Source organism: Callithrix jacchus, chromosome 15, assembly GCF_049354715.1.
Source record: "Callithrix jacchus isolate 240 chromosome 15, calJac240_pri, whole genome shotgun sequence".
Lineage (NCBI taxonomy): Eukaryota > Metazoa > Chordata > Mammalia > Primates > Cebidae > Callithrix > Callithrix jacchus.
This window is the reverse complement of record NC_133516.1, coordinates 49,496,424-49,515,906: the sequence shown is the minus strand read 5'-3', so window position 1 is coordinate 49,515,906 and position 19,483 is coordinate 49,496,424. Positions and strand designations below refer to the sequence as shown.

The window sequence follows — 19,483 nt, the reverse complement described above, 5'->3', positions numbered from 1 at the left end:
GAGGAGGGATGCAACCATATCTGTCTTATTTGCCACTTTCTCAACAGTACCTGACATAGGGCTCAATAAAAATGTGTTGAGTGAGTGAACGATTGCTGGTTAGAGAGAACCAAGTAAGGAAAGCCCTCATATTTGATGTGGTTTTTGAATTTGGCTTTGAAGAACTAACTGATCTTCACCTAGGAGAGTAGAACTCTTTAGACAAAAAGATCTGAACATCAAAGTAGGTGGATATTTAGGGCACATCCAGTCAATGATATTTGATCTTACGAGACAGGAGTGTAGGTGGAGACAGAAGATGAGATGGAAAAGTTAGGTTGGGGCCAGATGGTGAAAAATGTGGAGGGGTTTTTATGAATTATTTGCAGGATTAGTCTATTCTACCCATCTACTGATAGCACTACAATGTGGTAAAAATTCCTGCAATGCTAAAACAGACTTTTGTAGCATATTGATCTCCTGTTTTTAGAGTCTTCAGAAAGCAATCAACCATCAATCAGATAGCCTAACAGTGGTAAACGACAGTATACATTCTTTAGAGCTGACTGTATATTGCTGTTGAATTTTTCCCATCTCAGTTAACTTTCTTTCTCTTTCCTGAATAAATTTACTGAGAGAAAAATATAAGCAGTGAATAAAATGAAAATGCACTGAGTTACTTTTCACCCCAAAATAATAGAATGAGCTTTTTTTAATGGGAAGAGGAGTGGCAATTTTTGCTCACTGTTATCATCAAGGATTTCTTATCTACTAAAATAATATCAAATACACTATCCAACTGGTAATATGAACCCATAAATCCCAGGACTACATCTCGAAATGGTTTTGCTATAAAAAAAAGAATGTTCCTGACTAATATGGTACATTTATAAATTCAGTGTGCATATGGCAATAACAAGTTTAGAGAGTGGCAATAAACAAACAAAAAATAAAGAGGAGAGGATAGTTTATGAAGCTTATAAAGGCCTTATTAGAGCATCTGGGTAATTGGAAATTTGATTACGGCGAACACAATTTGGGTCCAGGTTAAAACAAAGCTGGTTCAGTGTTGTGGTTAACAAAATAAACATCAGAATCAGATATTCATTGGTTTCAGTACTGGATCCTTTTGTTACTATAAGGTTGGTGCAAAAGTTATGGCAAAAACCGCAATTACTTTTGCAACTTAATGGAAAGTCACTTGTTTATCCATAAAACAAGGGGATTATAATCCTAACACAGAGGGTTGTTATGAACACGGAGTGCAATTATAAATGTGTCTGACACGTAACAGCTCAAAAAAACGATGGCTATTGTTCTTCAGTCACTGAACAATTTTTGCAAATCCATTATGTGCCAGGTTCTGGACAATCAGAGACAAACATATCTGACTTGAAAAAGCTCAATGTCTAATGTAACAAATATTTTATGTAAAAGCATGCATCATTACATAGACCTAGAATGTATGGTCTACATAATAGTAATGTGTTTCTCATACTCTTCACATAGCTCAGGGTTTCTGAATTTCAGCATGGTTGATGTCTAGGGATGAATAATTCTTGGTTGTGGAGGCTGTCCCGTGTGTTTATACATATCTCTGGCCTCTACCTACAAGATGCCAGTAGTATCCACCAGTTGAGACAACTCACAGCATCTAGTTATTGCCAAATGTGTCCTAGGGGGTAAAATCATTCTTGGTTAAGGACTAATGGCATAGCCTGATGGAAGTACTGCCTAAAAATCAGCCAGCATGGCTAAGGTTTTATTTAGTCATCAAAACCTGACTCCACATCCCCCAGTTTGGTGACATAACCACTTATCACTACACCACCATTCAAGATTTGAATCTTGCCTCTACTCTATGTTCTGACACCCTCTTTCCTAATCCAGATCCCACTCTCTCTCTCATCAGAGCCACTGCCACACTTGAACTGGTCTCAGGGCCTCTTTTCTCTTCCCACTTATTCTGCACATGGTAAGTAGATAGATCTCAAAACACAGATCTCATCGTAACACTCTCCTCTTCAAAAACCCACCCTTGTTCTGGGCAGAAATTTGCTAGTGCTTCATTGGCGGTGTTAAAGGAATCAATTTGTTTTGTTTTGCTTGAGACTTTCCCAGCCTTAGCATTTTATCTTTGAAAGACTGAAAGAGCCCTGGCAAAGCAGGGTGATTGGTCACCCACAACAATGAATTCAGTTTATTCACAGACAATGTTTTTGCAGAACTCCAGAATGTACATAACAGTTATGAATCTTGGGTCTTAGACCCAGGTGGATGAAATATATCATCTATCTGTATTTGTATTATTTTTAAAATAACAGCTTAATTTCTGATTGTTCCTCATTTTTTTAGGAGGAAAGAAAATCTCAGTCTAACCCATGACCTCTCCCACATTCCAGTGCTAGGATCCTCAGTAGAGTCAGAAGTCTCAATGATAGAGGGGCTTTCCTGGTTTTTAGCAATGTGTGGGACCAAGGGAGTAGCACTGATTACTCCCACACTCTTCCTGTCCACCTTGCCTTTCCAGTGCACAGGGTTTCTGCTGCTTCCATGCTGTGTCTGTTCCTGGACAGCCATTGTCCTGAGGCTTTACTACCTCCCAAGAAGCCCTGAGGGCAGGATTCAGGCACCTTCTAAACATTCCTTTACTCTCTCCAATCCCTTCTTAATCTGGGGGATTGGGGAGAGGAAATTATAAGCTCCCCTTTGCTTCTTTAGCACATGGTATGTATACCTGTAGGTTTTAGAACTTTTACTTTTCTATTATCTTCTTCACCCAATTCCTCCAAAATTTAGACGAGGGGTCATAAACAGTTGGCCCTAGGGCTGACTACAGGGCACAGACAAGCTTCGTGTGGCTTGCACAATGTTTTGTTTTGTTGTTTAAGTTAGATTTGAATCCTTTAAAGGAGAAAAGAGCTCTTCAGTTTACCACAGACCTCATCATCTCCTGGTTCTCTCGCACCCAGTCCACTTGACCTGTTTGTGTTCTCTGCTTCATCCTTCCAGGTAATTTGAGTTTCCAACCTGTGGCCTTCATTATGAAAAACAAAACAGGCCTGAATGTATATGAAAAATTCCTATTTGAGTTGAAGGAAATACAGAGAGGAAACATAATATATATTCACTTTTGTTACCCTATAGGTAACAGCTTCATGTCTCAAAATAGTATGTTAGCCACACATGAAAAGATAGCAGGAAAGGTGCCACAGTGATGTGCAGGCCGGAGGTGCAGAGACCTAACACCTGGCCTCCTGAGTTTCAAAACCACAAGTCTGCTGGATGAATACAAATCAGTACAATGGCATTCCAGACTGCTTGTCATAAGGCAATTATCTCCTTTTTTAGTCCTCTCTCTCTCAGTCTCAACAATCAAACTATGTAACTTGCCCTTGCCTTCATCTGCCTTTAGTTCATTATCTTTCCTCTATCCCTGAATGTCTTTCCTACTGATATCTAGAGTCAAAAGCTAAATTATCTTCAAGTAGGAACTCAAACTCTATCTTCTTATGCTTTTACAAAAGGTTCTTCTCATCTTTTCAGGCTCACCCTCCTCTACCAGCCCATTAGCCATAGGAATTCCTCAGGTATCTTAGGCCCTCTCTTTTGATCCCCCTCCTTGGATAATCTCATTCATGATCATAGGTTCAATTATGATTTTTATGCAGATGGAGCACATATGTATATGCTCAGCCTGGGAGAGACAATTGTTGTTGTTTTGAGACAGGGTCTTGCTCTGTCACACAGGCTGAAGTGCAATGGTGTGAACATAGCTCACTGCATCCTCAACCTCCTGGGCTCAATCAATCCTCTGCCTCAGGGTCCAGGGTAGCTAGGACCACAGTTGTAAAGCACCATGCTCAGCTACCTTTTTTTATTTTTTATAGACACAGGGTCTCACTTTGTTGCCCAAGTAGATCTCAACAGCTCTTTTTTTGTGTGTGTGTGATATTTCAAAGGCATCTCAAGTTCAACATGACTTGACTAATGATCTTTCTCCACTTAACTGAGATCCTTTCTCAGGGATGGCCACTGTCAACCATCCATTCTATTAACAGGTCAGAAATCTAGATGTCATCTGAAATGTGTCCTTCTCTCTTACTACCCACATCTGAAACATCACAAATGTGATGTTTTGATAAGAGGAAGATGGCCTGATAAGACCCACTCAAAACATGGTGTATTCAACTCTTGTGTTCATCATTATAAATCGTGGGCACTTTGATTTCCTTCTCTTAGTGTTTTTGGAAGAAATAATTCATCAATTCCAGGACATTAATAGTGTGAATTTAATAATCAATAGGCCTGAGAAGGGAAGTGCCTTGGGCTGTAATAATTCCCTAGGATAAATGTCACAATGTGAGGACCTGTCTGAGTAGCCCACCCATGACTCCAGGTCCCTACCACTCTCTGTCACTATGAATACAGCCATATTAGTCTAGGTTCTCCAGAGAAAGAAAACCAATAAAAAATATAACTATAGATATAGATTTACTATGAGGAATTGGCTTGCATGATTATGGAGACAGAAAAGTTAAAGATCTGTAGTAGGCAAGTTGGAGACCCAAAATCAAAGGCAAGAGAAGACCGATGTTCCAGTTTGAAGACAGAGGAAGAGATTTTTTCTGCTGCAGCTTTTTATTTTATTAAGCCTTCTCAACAGACTGGATAAGGCCTGCCCACACTAATGAGGGCAATCTGCTTTACTCAGTTCACCAATTCAAATGTCAGTCTCACCTAGAAATACCCTTACAGACACACCAAGAAATAATATTTCACCAACTATCTGGGCACCTCATTGCCCAGTCAAGTAGACACATAAAATTAACCATCACACTCACTAAACTTTTTGCCATTTTCCTCTCTAACTGGCCTTACCTCACTAACTCATCAACTTCAACCTTCATCCCACATGGAAACCAGGTTCACCAAAGTGGCATGTATCCCTTCTCCTCTTAATCACAAGCTCTAACCATTCCTGGTAGCAGAGGCAACCATCATTCTTTTTCTGAGGGAGAGAAGAAAGCCACAAAAAACACAGAATTTACCAAACTTGATTCTATGGAACACCAGACCCATAAGATACTCCGGGGAAAAAAAGAAAGATTTCTTGAAAATAAAATGTTATATCCTTTATGAGTTTTCTATGCTACATAACATATCACCACAAACTTAGTAGCTTAAAACAACACCCATTTGTTATCAAGGTCAGGAGTCCAAGCTTGGCTTAACTGGGTCCTCTGCTCAAGGTCTCACAGGGGTGAAATCATAGTGTTGGCTGTCTTTTTTTCTGGAATTCAGGGTCCTCCTCCAAGGTTACATGGTAAAATTCAGTTCCAGATAGAGGCTGAAGTGGGGATCTCAACAGCAAGAGGTGGGATCTCTCCATAGGCAGTCACGTTTAGCTGCCTGTTCTTTAAGGTCAGCATGAAGAGCTCAGTCCCTCTTATTAAGTCAGGCCCACACAGAAGATTCTCTTTTTGACTAATGCAAAGTCAACTGATACATGACCCTTCACTTTTGCTACATCATCTAGCCTAGTCACAGGAGTGCTATCCCATCAGTTTTACAAATCCCACTCTCACTCAGAGGAAGGAGATCAGATAAGACATGCAGGCTGGGGGGTTGGAATCCTAGGAGCCTGTCATATCTCAGATTTAGTTTGTGAATTAGCATATTATGGGCTCTGAGAAATCCTACAGTAAAGAAATACAATTCACTTTGTTCCATCTATTGTTACCAAAATTTACTTGGCTTATATGAAAACGTAATTTTCACATAGCACTTATTATCATCTTTGAAATTACTGGTTTGTGTCATCTATGTTTTGGGATATAGCATAGCTGAAACAGAAAAGGCCTGCACTGTGAAGTTAGACTGTCCATGATTAAAATTCCTACACTGGGCCAGGCATGGTAGCTCATAACTGTAATCCCAGCACTTTGGAAGGCCGAGGTAGATTGCTTGAGCTCAGAAGTTCGAGACCAGCCTGGGCAACATGGCAATGTGCTCTATCATCTCTACTAAAAACACACATATATTAAAAAATTATAAAGAAAAAATGTAAAAATATTTTTTAAAGGAAAAAAATCCCTACCCTCCCTGCCACTTCTGAGTGACTTCAGCTTTGGCAAATTCCTAGACCTTGCATAACCTTGATAAAATGGATGTGGACTATGAGCACCCCACTTCTCAAGCTGTTACCACAATGCAATGAAAATCATTAACACCTTGAAATATGCCTGGCACAGGTTAGAGGTACAAAAAGATTTTAAAAACATGTTGGCTTCCTTCTTTCCCATTTTTCACATGAAATTGTACAAATAATTACAAAAATGATACTTTATTAACATTAGAGTGTTATAAGCTTCCTAGGTAACAGACTTGAAGTTTCATTATATCTTTAAACTAAAAAAATTATTTAAATTTAAGAGGTAGGCTGGGCATGGTGGCTCACACCTGTAATCCCAGCACTTTGGGAGGCTGAGGCAGGAGGATCACCTGAGGTCAGGAGTTTGAGACCAGCCTGGCCAACATGGCAAAACCCTATCTCTACTAAAAATACAAAAAAATTAGCTGGGTGTGGTGGCGCACACCTGTAGTTCCAGCTACTTGGGAAGCTGAGGCAGAAAATCACTTGAACCCAGGAGGCAGAGGTTGCAGTAAGCCAAGATTGTACCACTGAACTCCAACTTGGGCAACAGAGCAAGACTGTCTCAAAAAAAATCATAATAAAATAAAATAAATACATAAATTTAAAAGGGAGAATCTTTATTTACTCTGACCATTGTAATTAATTTTAGTATGTTTCATCCATACCACCAGCATAATGAATCCAGAAGTGAACTACGAGCATATGTATGTAAAGAGTTTCTGAACTCTTCTAAACCACCAAAGCAACAAAAACATGAAAAATTTTATGTTATTGTCTAAGTTGAATTGGTTAACATTGATTGAGATATCATAAAAATGTTAACAGCCATTCCTTTTATAATAATTCAAGCAAAGTATTATGTAAAGCCTTCAACAATGTAACATAAATTGCAAGCTATTTAATGCCTTTGGAACAAGTACCCAGTTTTAGAGAGAAATTATTTGACATTTAGGCTAACCTGCAGGGGAATGTCTATATGGCAAGTCTAAATAGTACTGATTAAAAAGGTATAAAATGACAAAACTTGTGATTAGTATTTAAACACTGTAATAAAATGTGTGACCTCCTGGAAAGTATCCTTTCTTGGCTTCAGTTTGCTTATCAATAAAATGGGTATAGTACCTGCATTATAGGAATATTATAAAGATAAAATATATAAAACTTAGTGTAGTGTGCATTACTTATTAAATGCAAAGTTAATTATTATACAAGCTCAAGTCACAATTTGTGTTAGTCCAGTCTCACACTGCTATAAAGAATTACCTGAGACTGAATAATTTATGAAGAAAAGAGTTTTAATTGACTCCCAGTTTTTCAGGCTGTACAGGAAGCATGGCTGGGGATGCCTCAGGAAATTTACAATCATTGCAGAGGTGAAGAGGAAGGAAGCAAGTCTTCTTATGGCTGGAAAGATGGGGAAAGAGAGAGAGAGCAAGAGAGAGAGAAAGAGATGGGGAAGATGCTACACTTTAAAACAACCAAATCTTGTAAAAACTCTATCACAAGACAACACTTGGGGGGATGATGCAAAGCCATTAGTAAACACCTCTATGATCCAGTCACCTCCCACCAGGCCCCGACTCCAACACTCAAAATCCCAATTCAACATGAGATTTGGGTGGGAACACAGAGCCAAACCCTATCACCATTTGACCTCAATTTTTGTTGTATGTTGTGCTTTGAAATCCTTGAATGAAAAGTTGTTGATGAATTCTGACCAATTCAGAAACTTTAGACTGAAGTTCATGTTGTACCTATCAATTATTAAAAGAAAAAGAAAAACAGTATGATTGCATTATTCAATGTCATTAGGCATTAACAGGGGGAAGAAAAGTACAGAGAATACATTTCTCATAAGCAAAATTCTTTCCAAATGGAATCCTTTGCAATGTATCCCATGAGGCATCTGTAGGTCTTCAGGGACACAAAACAATTTATTGAAACTTCTGTGCAAATTGAAACTCATATTTGGAGCAATGCATTAAGAATGTACAGATTATTTATTCATGCTCTTCTCTGAAGGAATTGCAGAGATCACTTTTATTATACAAATGCTCCTTCAGTGATTAAAATCCCTTCTCTCTGACATACGGATGGGAAAGGAATAAAAGCAAGTGCATAAGAAATGAAACCTAGTCTGATAGATAAATTGCATATATTCAAGAACAAGGAAAATTGTGTGTGCATGTTATCATATTAAAAAAATAAAATATATCTGGAACTCCTTGAATTTCCTTCCTCAATAATGAGAGGCACAGAATGAGAATGTTCACTTACAGTAATTTTATCAGCACACCATCAGCGAGGCCAGAATGAATGGTAGACATTACTCTTGCAGAAACATGAATAGGATATCATTTTGATATTACTTTTGCAAACACAGCTAGCAGAGCCAATGTTCATTCTAAACTGCTTGTCAAGGTTTCACAAGAGTCACAACAAATAAAGAAAAAATCCTTGCAATTTAACTAGCTTTTACTGGGAGCTGTAATGTACCCAGTCCTTTCCTGGACACTATCATAAATATAAGAAAAAGATGATGAGATTTTCCAGTGCTATCAGGTGAGGCTGTGTTAATTCTGTACTCCACAATTCCAAGGGAGCTAGCCTGAGAGTTCTGATAGTGTTTAAAACATAGGGTTGAGTCTGGGCAAGATGGCTCACACCTGTGATCCCAGAACTTTGGGAGGCTGAGGCGGGCTGATCATCTGAGGTCAGGAGTTCAAGACCAGCCTAGCCAACATGGTGAAACCCTGTCTCTAATAAAAATACAAAATTAGCTGGATGTGGTGGCAGGTGCCTGTAATCCCAGCTACACATGAGACATGAGAATCCCTTGAACCCGGAAGGCAGTGGTTGCAGTGAGCCAAGATCATACCACCTTACTTTAGCCTGATGACAGAGCAAGACTCTGTCTCAAACAGCAACAACAACAACAACAAAAACAAAAATACAAAACACAGGGTTGGGATTTACTTACATGAGGGTGGGGGTCAACTGACTTTGCCACATAGGGTGTAAACATGGGTACATTTCTTAACTTTTCAGACTTCTTCATCAAATAAGAATAAAACTACCTACCTCTTACCTTCATTGTGGGGATTAAATGGATTAATGTATTTGAAATATCTAACCCAATATGCTATAGATGTGCCATGGTGGTTAACGTCTGTCTTTGGCTTTTTCCAATAGCAGTCTCTGAGACAGGGATTTTGGTGCAAGAAGTTTATTTGAGAAGTGATTCCAAGACACAGAGGGAGAAAAGTTGAGACATGAGACACAGAAGGAAGAAAATAAAGGGTGATTTCTTGAGCAGGTGACTGCTGTGGGTAACAGTAGAAGCCAACTTACTGGGGAACACTAAAAGTAGAACAGATTCAGAATTACCTTTCCCCAGAAGCAAAGGTGCTGGGATACTCATCTACCAACTCTCTGTTATTGGTTTAGGATTGATTCCAGAGGCATTAACCTTTCTACACTTCTAGCCTGCCCTGCATGCTGGCCAAGCTTGCTTCCAAAGACAGATAAATAATCTTAGGTGGAGAGAATTAAAGGGTTTTCAGTAAGCTGACTACAGAAGCAAGCACTTAGGAGAGATGGACAGAGCTTAAACAGGATCGTGATGACTAAGACTTTATTTAACTTCCCCATGACTCCTTGGTCTCTAGGCTCTCAGTGCTTCATGAGGCTTCTTTAATTCAGGTAAAATCTTTCAAATTGTATTCTTTCCATTTGAAAATGGTAGACCAACAGGATTAGAATGTATGCCATCTGGGTTGAGTGAAATTAGAGCTTTGAGCTTGTACATCAAAATATTATGCAGAGTTGACTTGCTAGATGCTCTCAAAGAGTTCACAATTGAATTGAGGAGACTGTACATACACAAGTGAAAACATGTAAGCCAAATGCAATTTAGAAATTTAAGGCAATAAAGTCAGTGCAATGGCATTTTCTAAGAGGGGAGACAAAAATTAATCACTGCAAAATCTGCTGAAATGCTTAATGTGTTTCATCTAGTGTCATTTGCCATTTTACTTTGAAAATTCAAGGCATCTGAATAGAGCACACTTAGTGTTGATTTGTTGAGTTGTGCGCTGTTTCGCATGATAGTAAAATGGACTAATTGTTCAGTATAGCGGAGCAAAAATGACCAAAGTTTTGATACTGAATTCTTCTGATTTATTATTTTGAAGAGAAAAGAGAGAAGAAAATAGGTTATTTCCCCACTGTGGTATGAATAAAGTGTCAAAGCTGAAGGTAAGTGTATAAAATTGAAAAAGCTTTTCTGAATATGTAAGTTGTGCTAATTAGAGTAGATAAAAATCAACTAAGGAGTGTCTAACTTTGTGTGAAGATCTGTGCTGAGAAATGGTGAGATAAGACAAAAACAGAGGCTTTATTGAGGAAAACACAGACATCTAAGCTCTGCTTCTTATTAGCTGAGCTATCAGGTAACTTAGTTAATCTCTCTGAAGTCTAAATGCATCTTCCCTACAATGGGCATAATAAGACCTACCTCACAGTAGTGTGAAAAGAATATGACATGTAAATGTAACATGACATATAAAAGTGTTAGAGGACATCAACAGGTGTACAGGCAAGCAAACTGTGGTTTATGTTTACAATAGAATGCTACTCAGCAGTAAAAAGGAATGAAAGACTGATGCAGAAGCCAACAGGAATTAATCGCAAAATAAATACACTAGACAAAAGAGAGTATATACTCTAGGATTATATTTATATAACATTTTAGAAAATACGTAATAATCTATAGTGCTAGAAAGCATGTGAGTGATTACCTGAGGCTGGAGGAATATGGAGGAGTGAGAGGGCACAAAAAACTTCTGGGGTAAGCGAGATGTTCACCATCTTGATTGTGATGCTGGCTTCATGGATGTATACATATGTCTAAATTTATTACATGGTGCACTTTAAATACATGCCATTTATTGTATGCAAACTTTACTACAATAAAGCTGTTGACAAAACAGTATTAGGTGCTCAGTAAATGTAACTTTCCTTTTCTATGTGTGTGTTTATTAGACCTTAATGCAACTTGCTTGGGATCAAATTTGGTAAGTCCAAATCAGCTGAAGCTATGCAGATTTTGTCTGCCTATCACTTCTTTCTTCTTCAAAAGAGCAACAGGGATCATCCCTCCTTTGATAAATTTCTTCTCCCTGGCTCAAAAGCATGGTGCTTATTGATGCTGCCAGTCATACAGACCAAACACTTTGGCCACTTAGGGAAGGGAATGTGCAGGGCCCTTCCCTAAGTGGCCAAAGTGTTTGGTCACGTGGCCCTTTCAGATCCCCTCTACCAAATGCTGTGTGCCCAGCCCCAACAACTTCTTCCTTTTGCTGCAAAGATTGCACCTGCCACCTTCTTCAGAGAATTGCCCTTGAACTAACAGGGCTTCCTTGCCTATAGAGAACCAGAGTTTACATCTCCCGCCAACCATCACAGGCCAGCTGTAACCAATGACTGGCACAGTGCTGCTTTTGCCCAGCTCCCTTGCTGTGAGAGGGGACAAACTCTGACATGCAATTTATGCTCTAAGCTCTCTGTGGGCCAAGGCTGGTACTTCATCTGAAATTGCAGCTTTGACCAGTAATTTTACCTTCCTTATCCTGCCTTCCTATTCCCTTACCATGGTCTACTGAGAAAATTTTCTTAATAAAAACACTTGTATCTGACTCTGATTTCAAACGGAATTGGAACCATCTCTTTGGCCACTGGGATTTATGCAGAAATACGTCTGAGACCTTAGCTGACCTCAGGAGACTCTTTTAGATATTTTGAGAACTTGAGCCAGGGCTGTCTTTCCTCTTTGGTCAAAAGGAAGGATGGATGTGACACTGGAGCTCCTAGGATCCTCATCTTGACAAAAAAACTACCTGGAAAGAGGAATGTCAAACAGAGAAACTCACCAGAGATGAAGTGAGAAACTCCAGATGATGGTTGGGTCCATGATGCTGGATACCTTTAACAACAGCACTCTTTTTCATTCTGTGGTTGTTCACGCTGACCAATAAACAAAGCATGTACTTTGAGTCATACTCAAATATTTAAAAAGTGTTTTTCATACTTTTCCATTGTTCTTAGTAGTTTGATCTGATTTTCTTTGGAATACCAAACTCAGAGTGATGAGATGAAATCACACTGGGGCAATTTGGAGCCTAATCTTAGGTTTCTTTCATTAAAAATTATACTTGTCCCCAAGACACAGACAATAACATAAAAACTCATTGTATTAAGGAAAAGCTGATCTTAATGGCACAGGCTAATGCTGATAGTATAAAAATGACTTCCTGAGAAAGTTTAGCTCACAAATGCTTTGAACCCTTAGTAAATCAGATGGATAGTAGGACCATTAATGGCTTGGAGAATTTTCAAACTGAAATTTGCTATTTTGTGCAGAATATTAGAATATTGCTTCCTTGGCTTGGCTAAAATCAAACTAATGACATGAGGATTACTATTTTAATTCATTTAATGATTGCTTGATGACTTAAAACTTTTTGCTTCCCTCTTGTTATATTTTTAAAAATTAATCCACTCTAAAAGGTGAGGTGTATGAAAATAAAAACATTTCATGCAATAATCTCTGTTGTTTTTCATGGGTTTTTTTTTTTTTAGTGGAGGAAGGAGATACATCTAGGATTATTAAAGGTCAAAACGGTGAGATTGACAATATTAAGTGTTACAGTATTTCTACTCTAAGAACAAATATGTATAACAGAGATCCTCAACCAGGGGAGATTTTACTCTTCCTTCCCACCTCATGTATTAGTCTATTTTCATACTGCTATGAAGAAACACCCAAGACTGGATAATTTATAAAGAAAAAGAGGTTGAATGGACTCACAGTTCCACATGGCTGGGGAGGCCTCACAATCATGGCAGAATGCAAAAGGCATATACGTTTTACATGGCAGCAGGTAAGAGAGCATGTGCAGGGCAACTTCCCTTCATAAAACCATTAGATCTTGTGAGACTTATTCACTATCATGAAAGCAGCGTGAGAAAAACCCGCCTCCATAATCCAATTACCTCCCATGACAAGTGGGAACTATGGGAGCTACAATTCAAAATGAGATTTGTGTGAAGACACAGCCAAACCATTATCACCAACATCTAGGGAATATTTGGCATTACAGTAGAAAGATTTTTGACTGTCACAAGTGTAAAGGAGGGGGCATTTGTTACTGCATATAATGGTAGACACCAGGGATGCTGCTATATAGCCCATTATGCATAGGATACCCCCCTGCAAGAAAGAATGGTCCAGCCCAAAAGGACAATAGTGCAGACAGAATGAAATCCACATTTACACCCTTGCTACCAAATTTTCCCTTTCTTTCAGGAACAAAGGGGACAGCTCTGGACTGGAGTCTAAGTTAAAATGTTAGTCCTGAATTCTCCTAGCCATGTTGTCTAAGGTAAATCACTTTGCTTCTCTGAACGTTTCCTTCTAATCTTGTAACAGTGCAAGAGTACTTACCTTTTAGAGGTATTCTGAGAGCAAAATGAGGCAGACAGTTCTAATAAAACTCCTTAGCAGAGTGCCTGCACATAACATAGATCCAACACAGCTTAGACATTTGTTGTTTTTGTTATGACAAGTAGAAGTTTGGCCAGATATAGAAGATGAAGCAAGAGGCTAGGTTTGGTGGCTCACACCTGTAATCCCAGCACTTTTGGAGGCCAAGGCAGGTGGATCACTTGAGGTCAGGAGTTCGAGGCAAGCCTGGCCAACATGGTAAAACCCCGTCTCTACTTAAAGAAACAAAAATTAGCTGGGCATTGTGGTGGGTATGTGCCTGTAACCCCAGCTACTTGGGTGGCAGAGGCAGGAGAATCACTTGAACCCAGGAGGTGGAGGTTGCAGTGAGCAGGGTTTATGCCACTGCACTGCAGCCTGGGCAATGGAGTGAGATTCTGTTTGCAAATAAATAAATCAATAAATAAGATGAAGCAAGATATTTTCTTTGGGCTGTTTTGATTAACCCATTTTAACATTATATATATTTTATTGTAGCTTAAACAATAAAAATATTAGAATTTCATTTAAAAGAATTACTGTATATCTTCTACCACAGACACCCTTACTCATTCTTAAGCCCTAGCCTTGCCTTTCTCTTTAATTCCAGAACCTTTTATTCTTCCTTCATTCTAAACCTATCCCCATCTTTATCTTTTTTTTTTAAAATAACTTGAACTTTTATTTTAGATTCAGGGGGGTGCACGTGCCTTCAGAGGTGTGTGTTTCATGGTTATATTGTGTGATGCTGAGGCTTTGGGTATGCATGAGCTTATCACATAGGTAGTGAGCATAGTACCCAATAGGTAGTTTTTCATCTCTTGTCCCGTTTCCTCTCTCCCCCTCTAGTAGTTCTCAGTGTCTATTGTTTCCATCTCTATGCCCATGTGCACCCAATACTTAATGCCAACTTGTAAGTGAGAACACGTGCTATATGGCTTTCCTGTATTAATTTGCTTAGGATAATGGTCTCCAGCAGTATCCAGGTTGCTTCAAAGGAAATGATTCTTTTTTATGGCTGCATAGTATTCCATAGTGTACCCTTATCACAGTTTCTTTATTCAATCCACCACTGATGGACACCCAGGTTAATTCCATGTTTTTGCTATTGCAAACTGTGGTATGATGAACTTCAGTTAACTCTTACTTTCCCCAGCTTTCCCTGCATTCCTAAACTCCATGGGCTTTAAAGCAAAGTTCCAAGCAAGTTATAAGATCAGGCAGTATAAGGTCATGGAGGTCTATAGGGCAAATTTTGTCAGCATCCTTGCCTTTGCTTAGTCTTCTTTTTAAAAAATTATGTTTTGTTGTTGTTGTTGTTTGTTTGTTTTTGAGATGGAGTCTTACTCTGCCACCCAGGCTAGAGTGCAGTGGTGTGATCTTGGCTTACTGCAACCTCTGCCTCCTGGATTGGAACAATTCTCCTGCTTCAGCCTCCCACATAGCTGGGATTACAGGCGTGTGCCACCATGCCCCAATAATGTTTGTATTTTTAGTAGAGATGGGGTTTCGTCATGTTGGCCAGGCTGGTCTTGAACTCCTGACCTTGGGTGATCCACCCACCTCAGCCTCCCAGAGTGCTGGGATTACAGGCATGAGCCACCACACCTGGCCCAAAATTGTTTTTATTTGACTGCCTTTAGACAGACACATACTTGTTACTAATGTCCCCATGACTCCTTATTCCCTTGTTTGGCTTACTTTATTCATTTAGCTTTCCTTGCTTTGTCTCCTGAAGGCAACTGAGTTTAGATGCTGCCAGAGGTTAGAGGCAGAGGATTTGGCTGTGAGAAGGACTGAGGAAGGCTACTGGAAAGAGCTAAGCACTGCAGCAGTGGGCACAGGAAGGTGGAGGAAAGTGCAGAATTCTGGACAGGACAAAAGCAGTGAACACCTGTGCCAAAGTAGAATGTATATGGCCTTTTCTGGGGACAAACAGTATCACAGTCTGGGTAAACAAACCAACAGTACAGGAGAGCCATTGCAGAGACAGTCAGAAACGTATTTTTAAACCAGAAGTTCTATAGCTTGAAGCACTAGGTGGAAGAATTTAGATTTTATTTGCAGTAACAAAGTATTACAATTAAAAAAAAAAAGAATCTTCTAATTTTTCTAGAAAAATAGATTTTATTTTTCCGATCAATTTGTGCTCATTGTAGAAAGTTTAGAAAACAATAAAGGAAATGAAAGTCACCCCACCCACCTCCTTGCCTTCAAATTATTTATAGTTACCCTCTCCCTGACACACACACACACACACACACACACTTTTAAAAACAAAATTTAGAATCATTATACAATTTTTAGTCTATTTAAAAAATCTGATACATCAACAGTATTTTTCCAAGTTGTTAAAATTATTAACTATTTTTTAAAAAAACATTGTATCTGATATAATTGCAAAAGTAAGCAAAGATGTGTGTTCATTGCAACATTATTTGTAAAACCAAAAACCTACTAAATGTAAAAACAATATGAATATACTTTAATAGGAGCAACTGATGACTTCACTAATATTTACTGAACATTTACTGTGTGCCAGGCACTGCTCTAGTCCCTGGGAATGCAATAGCAAACAAAGCAGACAAATTATTTGCACTCATTTAGCTTATATATTAATGAGTTTATATTCTGGTGCAGGCGTTGGCAAACTTTTTCTATAAAGGGCTGCATATTAAGTGTTTTTAGTTGTATGGTTTCCAGGGTAACTACTGAATTCTACCATTGCAGCTGGAAAGCAGTCATAGACAATACATACACCAATGGGTGTGGCTGAGTTCCAATAAAACTTTATTTACAAAGATAGGCAGTAGGCTAGATATATGTAGATATGGATATAGATTATAGATACATAAAGAGAAAATATATGAACAGACAATATATAAATAATTGGATTAGAGGCTTTAAACTATCGTAGGATCTGAATATATTAATATATCGCCAAATTATCCCTTAGAAGGATGTAACAATTAAATATATACTCCTACCAACAAGCAGAAGAGTACTCACTGTCTGCACAATTGTACCCAAATTAGCCATTTTTTACTGAATTATTTTAAAATGTACTACTTTAATAGGCAGTATTTTTTTTTTTGCATTTCTTCAATGCAATCAGTAAAGTTGGCCATTTTTTCTTGTTTATGGGTCATTTCTTTTTTCTCAATTGTTTATTCTCATCCTTTGAGATTATCATTCTCTTTTTAGTTTGTATTTTTATAAGAGTTTCTAGATACTTAATATTTTCATGTAACAATTTTACTCTTTCAACCTCAGCTAGATAATAAAAATCTAAAAGCAAAATTTACTTTAGTCTCCCTCTATTTGTTTTCCCTTGTGGAGTCATGAACTTAACTCTTCTGGAAACTCTTGCACTAACTTTGATCTGAGGTTATTTCAAATTTTAAGGTAGAATTTTTGAAAGGAAACTTGCAGTGGTTTTTAGCTTGGAGATCTCTCTCCAGGCAGGTTCTTCTTTGTGGTGACTAAACTCTCTTTAGCTCATGGCCACCATTATCTGTGATGGAACTCTGCTAACATTCATTTTGCCTACAATATCAAGAGTTCTTCACATTATTTCAGCCCATGGTTGTAGGAACTAGGGGCCTATCTAGGTCAAAAGGCTAGGGTTCTTTGCCCCAATTTCTTTGCTGAAGTGAGCCCACATCCTTCAGAAGCTGATCTGCCTCTTTGACTTGGCTTTCAGTCTATTTACTCTTGTGATAATCACGCTTGCTTTTCTAGGAACTTAACAAAGCTTGATATCAGAAGACTAGAAATCATTATTTGCACCACTTCTATCTATTTCTGCTGTAAAATCTTTTTTTTAACCAAGTAAGTATAGGTTCTCTCTGATTTTCTTCTCTTGCTGTCTCTAATCTTTTTATATACATCAATAAAAGCTAACCAAACAAACACTTTTTGGAATGCTTGAGTCTCCTTATGTCTCCACTGAGAAAGTCTCAGGGCAGCATCTTTATAGCTGCATTGCAGAGCCCAGACTGCAGGAATGTTTAGAGCATCCATACTGTGCTAGAAATGATACGAAACAGGATGAAAGTTAGTAATCGAGGTGGTCAGATAGGAATACAGTTTAGAGCTACCATTTCTAAACTTATTTAAAAATAGCAGAACATTTTTTCTAACCATCTCAAATGCCTCTTCTCCTATACCAGATAAAATATTAGTATGAGCTAATCTGATTGGTTTTAAATGAAAGGCAGTATAGTCTACCCTGATCCCACATCCCCTTGATCTACCCTGGAAGTTATTTGCAGTTCAGGAGGATAGACCCAGCACTTGCATCTCTTGGCCCTAAGGCTTTATCTAGGTACAGTGGCAAGAAACGGCCCTTAGAGGAGGCAGGCTGGAGATGGGGAAGGAGTTCAGAGCAGGTGTGAGTACCCCTAGGATTATCCTTTAACCAGTAAGGCAAGAGAGTTGGTGGATAAACACGATCAGTTCTGCGCCTTTCAATGAAACAGTTATATAGTGCTTTCCATAAGTCTCTCAAGTGTTTCCTAAAAAATAAACCTCAATTGCCCACAGCATATCAATGTAGTCTTTAATTAGTTTTCACCTTCACCAACTCACTTCTTCAATCCCTCTTCTGTTGCCTAGGATCACTTCTTAAATAAGCTCTTTGTAGCCAAATCCTTGCTTTGAGGACTTATGAAAACGAAGTGATTATACAAAGATTGCACATCAGAATTAGATAGCCTGTGTTGACCAATATGGTTGTCCTTGGCCTGTAACCACTGCTCTAAACTTGTTTCCTGTGAATTCTCTCCAGGATGCAGTGAAAATTTCTCTTGAGCACACTTCAGTTTTGGCAGAGAAGACACTTTTTGTCATAAATCCCTTTTCTTCTGGGCACCTTATATAGTCATTCCTCACTATCCATGGAGGATTGATTCCAGGAACTCCCATGGATAACAAAATTCATGGATGCTCAAATCTCTGATATAAAATAACAGTATTTCCATATAACCTATGCACATCTTCCTGTATACTTTAAGTAATTTTGAGATTACTTATAATACCAAATAGAAGGTGAATGCTATGAAAATAGTTGCTGCACTGTATTGTGTTTTACTTGTATCATTTTTTATTATTGTATTGTTATTTTTTTCCCCCAGAATATTTTCAATCTGCAGTTGGTTGAATCATAGACGTGGAACCCACAGATACAGAGGACCAACTGTCATTTAAATAAAGCTGCTGAGAAATACCATCAAAATTAATCATTTTAACGTATTATTGAAGAGGGAAAAATAACTTGAGCATGATGACCATTCTTTTGGTGCCACTGGCGAACAATACAACTGAAGCACTGGTTAAATGGCTGTCACAAATAGCAAGAGGGATATTACCTTTGTACATAATGAAAGGACAAAGTTTCTTCTCCTGTAAATTCTAGAAATCTGTTATCCATTAAAAAAATAAATAACCAAATGAAATCCACAAATGCCCTTTATTTTACCATTGTAACAGTGATTTTTCATTCCTGGCACATAGCAGCATGATCTCAAATATGTAACTCATGAAAATTAGGGTTGTTTCTTAAAAAATTCTATTCAGCTCTGCTAGTTATAATGAGTTAGTATTTGTCAAACAGTTTTTATGCTTAAGTGAAAAGGAAATGATAAACAACCACCAAACTGCTAGATGCACTATCCCTTTGCTGGGTTTCATGACATGCCTCTTTGGCAAATCTGGACCCCAGGAGTAATCAGTGCGGATATGAAAATGAGCACATTATTTCACTGTTAACAGTCACTGCTAAGATGAAAGAGAAGGCATGGAGA

The 19,483-nt window shown here is 38.3% G+C and overlaps 1 long non-coding RNA gene across 2 annotated transcripts in view; it reads right to left on the bottom strand.

Moving 5' to 3' along the window:
* Positions 1-19,483, bottom strand: part of LOC108588452 (uncharacterized) — a 51,244-nt gene that overhangs the window by 27,786 nt on the left and 3,975 nt on the right. For both annotated transcript variants that reach the window (XR_013527423.1, XR_001907366.4), the window contains exon 2: positions 12,067-12,160. This is a non-coding gene — a long non-coding RNA (uncharacterized LOC108588452). The remainder of the gene's footprint in view (positions 1-12,066; positions 12,161-19,483) is intronic.